This window comes from Triticum urartu, chromosome 4A (genome assembly GCF_056163025.1).
Source record: "Triticum urartu cultivar PI428250 chromosome 4A, HENAU_Tu73, whole genome shotgun sequence".
Taxonomy (NCBI): domain Eukaryota; kingdom Viridiplantae; phylum Streptophyta; class Magnoliopsida; order Poales; family Poaceae; genus Triticum; species Triticum urartu.
Window position 1 is genome coordinate 262860308 of NC_141876.1, and position 14622 is coordinate 262874929.

Here is a 14622-nt window from a genome sequence, read left to right on the forward strand (position 1 = left end):
CCGGCGTTAAGTTATTTTATTTTCTCGGGTTCGGGTTTTGCCTCCGTGTGTTGTTGTCGTTGTCATGCATCTCATATCATGTCATCATGTGCATTGCATTTGCATACGTGTTCGTCTCATGCATTCGAGCATTTTCCCCGTTGTCCGTTTTGCATTCCGACGCTTCGTTCCCCTCCGGTGGTCATTTCTAGCTTTCTTTCGTGTGTGGGGATTAAACATTTCCGGGTTGGACCGAGACTTGCCAAGCGGCCTTGATTTACTACCGGTAGACCGCCTGTCAAGTTTCGTACCATTTGGACTTCGTTTGATACTCCAACGGTTAACCGAGGGACCGAAAAGGCCTCGTGTGTGTTGCAGCCCAACACCCCTCCAATTTGGCCCAAAACCCACCAAACTCTGCTCCATGTCCTAGAGCGTTCGATCACGATCGCGTGGCCGAAAACCGCACCTCATTTGGACTCTCCTAGCTCCCTCTATGCCTATATATAGGTCCTCCTCGAAAATTCCGGATCAAACCCTAGTCCCCCTCCTCCTCCAGCCGTCGGACAAAAATCCGGACGGCCGGACGTGTCCGCCCGATCCGCCCGGGCCAATCTCACGAAGCCATGTGGCGCCGCGCCCACTTCGTCGCCTCCCGCCGCCGCCGGCCCGCGGGGCCCGCTTCTGGCCCGCGGGGCTCGTTCCCCTCCGCCCCTCCGCGCCAGGCTCTAGGGAGAGGAGCTCCCGAGCCGCCGCCGGCCGCCTTTGCCTCGCCGCGCCGCCGTGAGCGCCATTGCCGGCCGCCGGAGCAAGCCGCCACCGCGCTGCTCCGCCGCCCCGCGCCGCCACCGTGCCGCCCCGCTGCCCTGCCGCGCCGCCCAGCCGCCGTCATCGCCGACCAGCCCGCCGGCGAGCTCCGGTGAGGATCCGGCGATCCTCGGGAGGCGCGCCCCGATCCAGATCCGAGGCAGCTACAGTAACCCTAGGAGGTGTTTTTTTTTGCTAACTCCCGAAATTGCAGATCCAAGTGCCTCTATTCGGGGCCCCGTAACTTTGCATCTGTAGCTCCGATTTGGGCATATAGCATATCAAAATGTTCATCTCAGAGAGTACATCATTTCATTTCATTGCATCATTTTCATTTGAGCTCATCTTGATGCCCGAAATGCTGTTAGAAGAGGGCTACTTGAGTTAATTGTCAGATCTGTTACTCCGTTTAGCACTTTTGTCATTTTTGCCATGATTAATGTGTGCATGATATGCCCGTGAGTTTTTCATATGTTTTGTTAAGGGTTTTGTCATATTTCCAGAGGTGCAACCCATGTATTTTTGTGATGTGTGTGGTGACTTGTGCAAGCTTGCAAAGTGGTGCACTTGCTAACTCTGTTTTCAGGGACTTAATGATTTCACTAAGTCCTGGGTTTGTTTATCTCATGATGCCATATGTTCATGTTGTTTCATAGTGATCCGTGGCTCTTTTGAGGATGATCAGTAAGGGAGTTTTGTTAATATTGTAGTGCTCTATCCATCCATGTCTTTGTTTGCAATTATGGAGCACCCTAGCTTGAGTCAATAGAGCTTTACTTTTGCTTCGTTGCGAATCTGGGCAGATCGTCAACTTGTTTGCGATTTTGCCGATGTTATTGTAGTTGATCCGTGCATGCTAGGCCATTGTTCTTGCCATGTCTAGCTTGCATTTTGTGCCTTCTTAAGGGATGTATGCTTTTCTTGCCATGACTTTCACCATGGTGAGTGCATCGAGCTCGTAAACAGGCCTTCGTGAGTTATGTTTCAGCATGTCCCAGTTTTTCTCTAAGTCTGAAAACTGATTATGTTTTTGCTATGTTCGTGTGCTTGTTAGTATATTTTGTGATCCCTTTTGACTCAAGGTCACTAAGGGACTTTTGTTAATATTGTTTAGTAGCTCCATGCCATGTCTTTCTTTGTCATGTTCAGGTCCTGTAGCATGTTGTTTTGTTGCTCCGAAGAGGGCTATATGATTTGAAATTCCACACAAGTGTTAATTTCACTAAGTCTGAGATCTGTTTGTCATTTGCATTTTTGCCATGCTTGTTTGAACCTGTTAATGGATGAATTGGCCGTAGCTCAGTGCTAGACTTTTGTTAAGCATTTTGTGTGCATCCCTTCCATGTATTTTGTTGTCATGTTTGGGTGCTGTAGTATGTTCATCTCATTGCATTTAGATGCCTACTTGCTGTAAATTGCAGACCGGTGTCATTGTTGAATCGCTTGCCATTTCCAAACCGTAACTCTGATTCCGGCGTTCTTTATATCGTTTTCAAGCGATTTCATCTCATCTTTCCAGTGGCACACTTCGAATTCCAAGTTGAGGCCAGGTTCATGCATTTCCTGTCATATCTTGCATTTTGCATCCCGCGTCGCATCCCGCATAGCATATCATCTTTGCATCGTGTTGTTTGAGTTTGCACGTGGTTGATTGTATCCTTGTTGATTTTTTGTCTTGTTTGGGTAGAGCCGGGAGACGAGTTCGCTAACGAGGAGCCCGTTGAGTTTGCTTTCGAGGATCCAGTCAACTCTGACAACTGTGCAGGCAAGATGATCATACCCTCGAAATCACTACTATCTTTGCTATGCTAGTTTGCTCGCTCTTTTGCTATGCCATTGCTTCGATGCCTACCACTTGCTTGCAAGCCTCCCAAATTGCCATATCAAACCTCTAACCCACCATTGTCCTAGCAAACCGTTGATTGGCTATGTTACCGCTTTGCTCAGCCCCTCTTATAGCGTTGCTAGTTGTAGGTGAAGATTGGAGGTCGTTCCTCGTTGGAACATTTATTTACTTGTTGGGATATCATTATATTATCTTGTTATCTTAATGCATCTATATACTTGGTAAAGGGTGGAAGGCTCGTCCTCTCGCCTAGTGTTTTGTTCCACTCTTGCCGCCCTAGTTTCCGTCATATCGGTGTTATGTTCCCGGATTTTTGTGTTCCTTATGCGGTTGGGTTATAATGGGAACCCCTTGATATTTCGCCTTGATTAAAGCTTTTCCAGCAATGCCCAACATTGGTCTTACCATTTGCCACCTAGCCTCTTTTTCCCTTGGGTTTCCGGAGCCCGAGGGTCATCTTATTTTAAACCCCCCCCCCCCGGGCCAGTGCTCCTCTGAGTGTTGGTCCAAATAGAGCCACTTGCAGCGCCACCTCGGGGCAACTTGAGGGTTGGTTTTAGTTGTACGTAGTGTTCATCTGAGTGTGCCCTGAGAAAGAGATATGTGCAGCTCCTATTGGGATTTGTCGGCACATTCGGGCGGTGTTGCTGGTCTTGTTTTAACCTGTCGAAGTGTCTTGAATTACCAAGATACCGAGTCTGATCGGAACATCTTGGGAGGAGGTCTATTCCTTCATTGACCGTGAGAGCTTGTCATGGGCTAAGTTGGGACTCCCCTGCAGGGATTGAACTTTCAAAAGCCGTGCGCGCGGTTATGGGCAGATGGGAATTTGTTAATGTCTGGTTGTAGATAACTTGAACCTTAATTTAATTAAAATGAATCAACTGAGTGTGTTACCGTGATGGCCTCTTCTCGGCGGAGTCCGGGAAGTGGACACGGTGTTGGAGTAATGTTTGCGCAGGTTGTTCTCTAGCTTCTCGCTCGTGCTTTGCCTCCTCTTCTCGCTCTCTTTTGCGAATAAGTTAGCCACCATACTTGCTAGTAGCTTGCTGCAGCTCCACTCATATTTTACCTTGCCTTACCTATAAGCTTGAATAGTCTTGATCGCGAGGGTGCGAGATTGCTGAGCCCCTGTGGCTCACAGATTACTATTACACCAGATGCAGGGCCTGATGATTCCGCTCCAGGAGACGCGTATGAGCTCAAGTGGGAGTTCGACGAAGACTCTCAATGATACTATGTTTTCTTTCCCGACTATCAGTAGTAGTACCCAGTCGGGGGTGAACGGGACCGTTGTCGCATGTTGGGTTCTCTTTATTTTGGCGCCGTAGTCGGGCCATGAGTGTTTGGATGATGTAATGTTATTTATGTACCTGATTGACGTGGCGAGTGTAAGCCAACTATGTTATCTCCCCTTTTATTATTATATTACATGAGATGTTTGTGAAGATTGCCTAACTTGCAACATATGCCTTCAATGCGATTATATCTCTAAGTCGTGCCTCGACACGTGGGAGCTATAGTCGCATCGAGGGTGTTATAACTTTATAGCCGCCCCTAGCGTGTGAACATACTGGCTGCAAGAAAACTCTTTCCTATCTTTTCCTAAGTTACAATGGGAACCGAGTAAAAATAGAAACCGGCTTGATATTTTCCTAAACACAATACGAACTTGATGAAGTTGTATCCTATTGATCTTGTCGTGAGGTGGGCCCAACCCAACAGAACACAATGATAGAAAATAAAACACATCAAAAGTCCTTGAGGCATGTTCATGTGTGTTCTCTTTGCATTGTAGAAAAATAAATAGATCCTTATTTTTTACCTGGTGGACCCAACCAATTAAATTGGAGTCTGCTTGAGTCCTTGAATCATCGTAGGTCTCTTTTTCTTTCTCTAACGTGACACAAGGACATCCATTAGAGTAATTGCCCCAGCATGCATGATTGCATGTACATGCAGCTATAACATCGAGACCAAGGCATATATATATATATATATATATCTACTATTAAAGGGGATCGAACGTCGTGATGGTTCGACCTCGTTCGATCCCCACCTCCCTTCCTACGACCACCTCCTCCTATTGATCGCCCCACAGCACCGATTTTCTTTCACGGTGTGTCCCACTTCCACCTCCGGTTTATAGGGAAAAACCACAAAACTAAACAGCCCTACCCCACACACGCCTCACGAAGTCACGATCCCCAATTGTCGCTAGACCAAGCCAACATGCACCAGGTCAAGGCGTTACATGTGCGATCGGGAGGCGATCACGGCTGCTAGGGTTTCGCTCACGGGGATGGTTTCTTGCTGGCGGCCGTAAGGATTACGACGGCGTGATCCATTGGCTAGCCAGATCGTGTTTTGGTCGTCTCGCTCTTGCTTGGCTATCGCACGGGGGCGTGATCACGGCTGCTAGGGTTTCGCTCATGGGGATGGTTTCTTGCTGGCGGCCATAAGGATTACGACGGCGTGATCCATTGGCTGGCCAGATCGTGTGTTGGTCGTCTCGCTCTTGCTTGGATATCGCACAGGGGCGATGGTGATGCACAAGATAATGCATCCCCTATGGAGGGTGTCCTGATCCTCATGAGATATGACGCGGAGGAGGAGGATGCAGACCACTCGGCAAGGCTCGGAGGAGGAGGATGCAGGCCACGCAGCAAGGCTGGGACTGGGAGGGCTCATCTTGACGGAGAAGGAAGACCAAGGGATGCTCTTTGAGGACGAGCCGGGTGATCAATTCCAAAACCTTAGATGGGTTGTTGCGGGCAAAGGTATGTTCGTCGAGAAAACTCAACATCAGGGTGCTGGAAAAAACCATGAAGAGTAGGATGGGTTTGGCCGAGGGAAGCGGCGGTTTGTCGCTATTTGTACTTTTGTACAACTCATGATTCTTGAGTAAGGACTTTCAGCATGCTCGCAGCGCTGCTGCTCTACCTGAACATGACCTGGAGTGCCGGCCTAGCGCTTATCGTGCTCAACTTCATGGATGCCGCTCTAGCAACTCACAATTGTCCTTATTTGTTTTGTGCTGCACTTCTGCCTCTGGTTGTCTCACGTACAGGTTGCGGGCTGCGTGGAGGTGTGGCGGCAGCGATGACGAGGACTGCATAATTAACCATCCACGACGAGCACCGCTGCAGCTATTCCTGCTGTGCTCACAGCCTCAGACGCCGTGGAGCCGGCCTGCCCTAGCCTTTCCGATCAGCATCCCCGTGCACCTCCGCTTGGCTGATCCAACGCGGGCGACTGCCTGCCAATCCCGGTAGAGCTTCTCTCTACCCACCATGGCCAAGAGGTGAGCAAAATCCAATGACCGGGCCGGTAGGATGCATCCGTAAAGAACCTCCCAATCTGGGGAACTCACGAACACAATTTCCCATCGTCTCATGAATACCAGATTTCCAAGTTCTCCTGGGTAGTTCAGGCAAAAATTCTGAAATACTACTTCCAAATCGTCAAATGTTTCCATGATATGCTGAGTTAATTGTTGAATTTCCATGGGATTAGTATGACAAGTTTACAACGATTGGTATGTCCCTGTTTGAGGCATGGTTTGAGGTAGTGAGTTCGTGTTCTACTTAGTAAACAACCACTATACTTGAGTATGTTCTATTCTGAACTTGTCGAGGAGGAGATATAATTTTATAAAGCTATGAGTAGGAAACTTTCTGATTGTTTCAGACCATGGTTTTGGTTTTTGAGAAGTACTCTTTAAGTTTTGTTGGTAAGTAATATTTCTGTATTAATTTCGTGATAACTAATCAGTTTGTATGATATCAGGCCCATTGTTCAAATGAAAGTTTTTTTCTAGGGAAATGAATTGGAGGAATTTTACTTGGGCATTACGCTCATCTTTTTATTAGGTGAGGTTATTAATACCCTGACCCCTGAACTGAGATGCAGACGGTTCTTGGTTTCGCTGGATCTGATTAGATCTTGGGAGCATTTTTCTTTTGACGCCTCAATTGTAGAGGAGTTTACATCGTACGTTGTAGTAAACTTACTAGAGACAACCAGTTTTGTTTGAGCTTTGGTCATGTTATTTCATGTCCCAATTTTGATGCAAGTGGTCCGATTCTTTCAGTCTGTGTGTAGCATGTTATGTTTCAGTTCAAGCTTGCAGAGTACAAAGCGATGTGATGGTCCAAATTCTCACGACATATCATGGTTAGTCATTCAAAATTTAGCATCTCATAATGTGATTCCCAATTACTTCCACTAAACATTTTTCATATACGATGATTTATTATAATGTACAGAACATTTTTCATGTATAATGACCTCTTTGTAACGTTTGTTTACTATTTTTGCAAGAAGACAGATTTTAGTACCACCTATAATCATATCTTAGGTGACTGCCTGTACAAGTATGTGTCCCTTTTTTTTGGATTAAGAACACCAATGCGTTAATATGGTATTGACATTTTTGGCACTTTCTGGACGCAGAATTTTGGCTACGGGGAGCATATGGTCCCTAATAAACAGGAAAATCAAAATAAATAGTAAAAAAATTCAAAATTTGGATATTCTTTTCTAAATGTTCATGTTAGTGTAGCAAGTGTGATTGACAATTTTCATGCAATACGGGATAGCAATGCTTTGTTGGTGAAAAAAATAAAATTAAGTGTAGCATTTGGCGTTCAACTTATTTCTTTTGCACAAGTCAAAATGCTTAAGTTTTTTCCTTGAAAAGTTGACAACAAAAAATGTATCCTTACCAATCATGCAGTGTGGGTGCTCACCAGTACCGTAGAAGGGGGGCAGATGTATGGTCGAGGGCAACGATGGACCATCAGAGAAGGCGGCTCGGGCAGGGCAGCACCCGACATTGGCACCAGTTGCAACCATGATCAAAAGGTGGGTCATGGGGACGGAAGCAAGAAATTGACAATGACCATGGAATTTTAGAAGAAGGGGTGGGGATAGAGGGGTGGTCAAGGGCAACAGTGGACCTACAGAGAAGACGGCTCAGGCAGGGAAGCACGCGACATCGACATCGATCATGACCAGTGTTGGAGGGTGGACCAGGGGCAACCGTGAACCAACTAAGAAAGTAGCTCGGGCAGGGTGGCATCCACACCGGTCGTGACCAGTGTCGGGCAACGTGAACCGATGGAGAAGGCAGCTCGGGTAGGGTGGTGCACGACATCGACACTGGCCGCGACCAATGTCAGAGGATGGGCTGTGGGGTCGGAAGGAGGAAGGTGAAGAGGAGGAAGAAGAAACTGTTCAAAGAATTTTACAACTGACAAAAATAGACGACTGATGCATAGTTGCTCTTATAGTTTCCACTAAAAATGATAGAAGGCGAAGGACTTCACTCATGTTCCTACATTTCGCCCATAGCTCGCCCGTAGCACCGCACGGGCATTCTACTAGTATATATATATATATAGAGAGAGAGAGAGAGAGACACACACACACACATCTGGGCTATTCTGTTACGCGTAACAGAATATTATTTTGTTACCCTACTTGAACTGATGAATTCAAGCGGTTGAACTGATGAAATTCGAGTAGTTGAACTCATGCTTTCTGTTGCTCTTAAAAATCGTCTTCTTTAATTCAATTTTTTTTGAAATTTTTTGTCGAAATGGGGCGTGTAATATATCGTTGGAAAGCTCTTGACATCCACATTTCAATTTTATAATTTGTTTTTACAAAAAAATTATGAGTTAAGAGCAGTTTTGGAAAAACTATTTTTTTCAAAACCAAAAACGCGAATCGTATTTTGGACTTAATATTCAAACGGTTTGTCGGAATTGAGCAAATGAGATGGCGTTGGAAAGCTTGTGAAAATCCGCATCTTCCATATATCTACTATTTTTTCAAATTCTATATGATTTAAAAGTAATTTGAAAAACAGTGAAATTCTGGGTAAAATGTTTTTTCACTGTTTTTTGCGAACGGTTTGTCGGATTGACGCAAATGATACGGCGTTGGAAATATATGGAAAATGCTTAACTTTTGTCTATAGAAAGTTTTTTCTAATTCCTTATGGTTTAAATACAAATTCAAATACGGTAAAAATTGGTTTTGAACACGGTTTTTTTTTAAGTTTGTCGAAATGGGGCAAATAACATACCATTGGATAGCTATCAAAAATGCGAAACTTAGTCATGTTGGACGTTTTCTCTACTTCGCAACCGTTTAAGAGTAATCTTGAATACGGCATGACGGATCCTGCTGTTTTCTGGTCTGAAAAACAGAGTAGTCGTACTGATATATGTGTATGTTTGTACTGATCTATTTTTTGTAGAGTAATTTTAAATGGTTCCGAAAAAATGTACTTGTACTGATGCTTGCATGGGTTTGTACTAAGCATGTTTTCACTAACTAGACTTTGCTCTGTTTTTTAGATAATATTTTTCTCGTAAATTTTCAATGGTTTACTTTATCCTAGCCCTGAACTTGGATGGTTTATATTATTGAACTGAATGTTATTGTATCGTCGGCCCTGTACTTGCATGGTTTATATCATCGAACTGAATGATATTTTTTTCAAAAAGAAAATGTTTTTTATTATTTTTTTGGAACTAAACATTTTTTACAACGATGTTCTGGACTTCTCTTATTTTATGACTTGTACTTTTACCATTTGAATTGCATGGGGTTTTCTTTTGCTTGAACTTTTACAATTTGAATTTCTGTCATTTCTTTTATTCCGAATGGACCACCGTTTTTAACTTGTACTGATCAATATTTTTAATTAAAATATTGAACTTATAGAAGTCAACCTTTTTTGTTTTTTTTAAATTTGGTTTCCCGTTCGAACTAATGATGTTGCTAGCTCCGAACTTGAATAGCTTATCTAGTTGAGGTAATTGGATTTAAACAAAATAAAATGCTATGTTTGTTTTACGAACTTTTTTGCAACAAAGTTTTGGACATGTCACTATTTGCAACTTGAACTTTTTGTTGATGAACTTTATATTGTTTGAAGTTTTCATAATGTTCTCTTTCTTCTGGACCTCTTCTTTTCGTGATTCCGAACTTTTCACTTTTTTATCTTTGAACTTTCTAGATTCTTTGTACCTCAAACCTCGTCAATTCTTCTCTGAATGCGTGACATTCCTTTCTTTTCTAAATTTCCAAAAAAATAAAAATGGTTTTCTGTAACTGTAGAACTTTTTATTTGTGAACTTATGTTTTTTCTACCATGTACTTGCCTACATTTTTAAACAAAACATGATACCATCAGGTTACAAAAATACAAAGAAATTCACAAAGAGTACATCTCTCAGGAAACTAGCCTTGAACATATCAATGTATAGAGAGTACATCTCTCAGGAAACTGTGTGAACCTCGCTGCTTTAACAATATGAACTTATAAACAGACACTACAATCCTTTTTCTATCTTATGTTACCAAAATAAAAAAAATTACAAAGACAATGTGAATCTCATGGCTTTAACAATTTGAACTTCAGAACAAACACTATAATCATACAATATGAACACTTCTCTTTTTTATATACCAAATTCACAAACTTTCACCGTGGCAGTGTGTGAACCTCACGGCTTTTAATAATTTGAACTTTAAAACAAACACCATAATCTTACAATATGAACTCTCACATAGCTCAAATCACAAATATATAAACACAAAGGCTTTCTTTACTGTTAAAGAACTTTCTTTGGAGGTTTGGACTTTCTCAATTCTGTTTTTTGGAACTCTCCATGTAGCTAGACATGAACCTTTTTTTCATGGGCGACCACTGTGTAGGAGAGCTCATTGGCAACCACACACGCTGAGTTCTTATGCTGCAATATAAAGCAAGTGCCAATTAAATCTCATTGCGAGGGCATTCTACCATTAAATATATCCAGCAAACAAGTAAAGAGTCTTGAAACCCAAGATAATACAAATAATGTGTACAATAAGACAACAGACAACACAAGCTAGTGAAGGTTTACTGGCTTTTACTATTAAGGTTCAAGCAGGGGGTGTTGAGAGGCTGTGTGGGACTAATATTGCAGTGTCAGAATCAGTTCAGTAGCTGCTCACCACGGACAGCTACTCAACTGCTTCATGCTACTATCCGGCTGCTCACACGTACACTTGTCGCCTACTCGTTGTCGTTGGATGTACCCTGCACACACACAACAACAACCAATTAGCATGCACAAGTTCATGTCAAAAGAACAACAAGTTCATGTGCAGTAACGTCACAAGTTCACAACAAAACCTAAAAAGTTATGTACTTTAAAATACTTCATTTATACAAAATGAATTGCTAAAAAGTTGTATATTGAACATTTTTATAGAAATTCATCACATACACGAAAATTTGTATTAGTGCCATCGCTGATTTGTTGACCAAGGAAAAAAAACTTGTACTTACCCGAAGGTGTCTGCCATGTGAATTTGCCAAGGTATTTCTTGGGTAAACCTTTTTTACCTAGGTGTTCCTACTTCATATGAACTTCCCAGCATTTTTTGTGCAAGGAACTTGTTATCCCGGACAAACCAAACTTTTTCAATGAACAGGCAAATCAATTTCTTACAAAGCTTCCTAGCCCATTAGCTTCAACCTTTACAAGACAAACTTCTTTCTAGGGGCAGAACAGAAGATGAACTTCTAACCTGCAGTTTTTCGCACTGAATTCCAATCACATGTTGAACTTTCTAACCTGCAGTTGCAAGGAAGCCATCCCAAGTCAGGCTAGACAAAGACGTCCGGTTGGCTCTTGCCGTATATGGAGAATTTGTAGAATTTGGTAAAACAATTGAAGTAGCTTGGTCTGGTTATTATCACTATCACCATAACTAGATACATGTACTACTTTTTGACTATAACAAGAAAAGAAAGCACTACCTAGTGTTCAAAATATAGAAAGGGTGATATTTCTTAAATACAAAATTCAAAAAAGAATGGTGCTCTCTATCAGATTGTTGATGCATGAAAATCGCATGAACTTCATATACTGCAATATAGTTGCATCAAGTGCACACACACATTGGCGCGCGTCTTGCTACACCTAAAGCTTGCGATGAACTGTTTAAAGTTTGAAAACTGAACCTTTTGTTCTCAAGTACTGACACTACAAAATATAAATATATATCCATTGTTTCTAACACAAAAGAGTGACCACGAATACCAGCACTACAAAAATGCACTCTACAGGTATAGACTACAACATACTTCACATTACCAGATTGCAATTCTTTGTAGATGATATATTTTTCCGACGAACTGATGAACTGAACAAGATTCACATGAGACATATGATTTTTGGGGATTTCCTCAAGATTATGCGCAATAAAGCATCCGGATCGAAAAGAACAGACAAGCTGAACTGAAAACCAAAATAAATGGCCTCTGGGTTCCTCATATAGCAACTAAAACTTCAGTACAAATACACCATTTATTGCTGCACTACTACTTAAACAAGGTAAATCAATAAAAAAACTGAACTAACAAACATCAACTTAATATCTTTGTGGATGCCCATGGCGGCAGTGTGCAACCGTCGAGCCGAGTGCTAGATGCAAATGCCCTTAGTGGTGGCCGCTATCGCCGCAAGAATGTTGAGCGTATTGCCAGCTAGCATCAACGAAAACCGAGACAAAATTGAGTCTTGCACAAGATCAAACTAATATAAACGCTTGATGCATCCATCAGCAGTCATGCATAACCAAGCAATGTGCAAAGCAAAGGGGCTGGTGTGCAAAACCCAGAATTTTTTCACAAAACCACACTTGAACTCGCTCTACGACAATCTTCGAACTTATGCATGCAGATAAATACTTTAGAACAAAAACAAAATCCCTAACCTTGTCTCTGTGTTGTGCTCGACATCAACACACTATTCCTGTCCATACTGCAGCAGCGCCAGCTCCACGAAAAAAAAGACAGTGCTCTCCATTTAGACAAATACATCCAAGAGAAGACACAAGAAACTTCAGCACATAGACTCACTGCTTTGGCAAAATGGAAGATACGTACTACATCTGAAGAATTTGTTAAAAATCTGGTGTTCCTTTTACCTCCTTGCCGTTCTTCTTATCTCAGTAGGATGCGGCCTTGGCGAATCACACGAGGAAGACGTAAGGTGTGGGCACTGTCAGGTTCCACTCAAGCATGTTCAGGATTGCCTTCTCCATCCTCAGAATCTGCTCCCTAGTATATGTGTTGTCGGAGAACAATATGAAGTCGTTCACCTGCAGGTTGGCGCACAAAACAGCCACCAATCAGAACGCGGACTCAATGAACGAACGAACAGCAGAATGGATGGATGTTCCATCATTCAACCTACGTACCTCTGGAGCCCAAATCTCTTCGTACTTGCACGCAATCAGCAGGGCACAGACGCTCACCAGCTGCAGCTCCTGCTGGATATTTAGATAGAAAATCACCTCCACGTCTAGTAGCTGGACTGATGTTTCCTTCCTTTTTTTACTTCCATGGTGATGCACCAGTTCATACAATGAGTGGAATCGGTACAAAATGATAAAATAACTGAACTGATATTTCTGGTCTCCAAAAATAATAACTAAGTCTGTACCAAATAAATGAATATAATTTCTTATTTGTATGTGTATCTGTTCATTGACAATATTGAACTGAACGGAACTAAAAATAATAATTGAACTGAACTAAAATTAGAAACTAAACTGATTGTGCCACTGAAATTGTTTTCGTCTTTGTTTGTGGTCTCTAAACCTCCAATTTTTTGTACGTTGAGCTACCCTTTTTTTCCTACCTTCTTTTCTTAGAACTGTTGTCTCTTTGGGAAGAACTGCTAGCCTTTTTTTAGGTGAACCTCTGTACAGGTCTCTCGTTTCATGTGTAGTGGGGCACTAGGGCTCCAGCGTCATGAGCAGAAGAGCATCGCCATCAAAACCTGACAAAACTTCATATGGAGTTAGCAGTGGAGCATTTATTGAGAAGATCAATGGAGTTGGCCGGAGCATCAATACCAACCTGGACGTACAGCACCAGGGCATCCATCCTCCTGTGTACCGCTGGAACCACGGCAAGGCAGTTAGCTCAACAAGATGCGGCACCGTATGGCTCGGGCTGCAACCTGATGGGGGAGGCAGGGGTAGTGCACAGAGGCACTTGGTGGCGTGCATACGGGGGGCTGAGGCGCAGGGCAGCCGGCCTGGTCGTTGCGGATGTGACCGGCTTGCGGCGACAGTATTGGACTGACGCAGTGGCATGGACCCCCCACCAGAACGAGGCAGAGTGATGGCGCGTATCGTCGCCGGATGAGGTAGTGCAGGGGTCGGCAGCGCCGGGACTTGGAGTCCCCCGAGCCAGGTGGTGTCGAGGTCCGGGCGCCGTTGCTGGGGGCGTCATGGGGATGTGGCGACCGGATCTTGTGGTTGGCCGCTCCGGCGGGGAAGAAGCCGAGACGCGACGAGGAGGCCGACGGCGGGGAAGAAGCCGGGGATAGAGGAGGAGGCCGGCGACGGGGAAGAAGCCGGGGCGAGAGGAGGAGGCCGGCAGCGGGGAAGAAGCTGGGTCGCGAGGAGGAGGCCGGCGGCCGGGAAGAAGCCGGGGCGCGAGGAGGAGGCCGGAGGCAGGAAAGAAGTTGGGCCGCAGGGAGGTGGCAGGGAAAGAACCAGGGGCATGGTGAGGTGGCTGGCGGCGGGTCAAGAAGCCGGGGCGCCGGGAGGTCAGGTGGCCGGCGGCGGGGTGCCGGATGTGGGGCGTCGACGGCAAGACGGGGAAGATGGGGTGGGTTTTCTTTTTTCCTATTTTGTGCCGTTCGGGGTGGGCTTCTTTTCTTTTTTAGTTTCTAGGCTATCGGTTCGGAAACTGCATATCGGGCCTTATAGGGCTGAGGGGTAACAGAATATTATTCTTTTACCAGTAACAGAATAGCTCTATTATATATATATAGGGCTGAGGGGTAACAGAATATTATTCTGTTACCAGTAACAGAATAGCTCTATTATATATTGTATTTCTTGCCTCCAAACATGTTGTGATGGTCCTGATAGATAGAAGTTTCAACAACTAGCTTTTCTTC

General features: G+C 43.9%; 1 long non-coding RNA gene across 5 annotated transcripts; it reads right to left on the reverse strand.

The window, feature by feature from the left end:
* Positions 1–10043: 10043 nt before the first annotated feature.
* On the reverse strand, positions 10044–14396 carry LOC125551517 (uncharacterized). 5 transcript variants are annotated; one of them, XR_007302755.2, is made up of 8 exons: positions 13569–14395; positions 13348–13488; positions 12905–12973; positions 12632–12805; positions 12419–12504; positions 11228–11274; positions 10649–10733; positions 10044–10404 (listed from the first exon to the last, which is right to left on the reverse strand). It is a non-coding gene; the product is annotated as an uncharacterized LOC125551517 (long non-coding RNA). The 5 variants fall into 5 exon arrangements; XR_007302756.2 differs by having other exon boundaries at positions 12905–12976; XR_015600897.1 differs by having other exon boundaries at positions 12905–13043.
* Between the last annotated feature and the right edge of the window lie 226 nt (positions 14397–14622).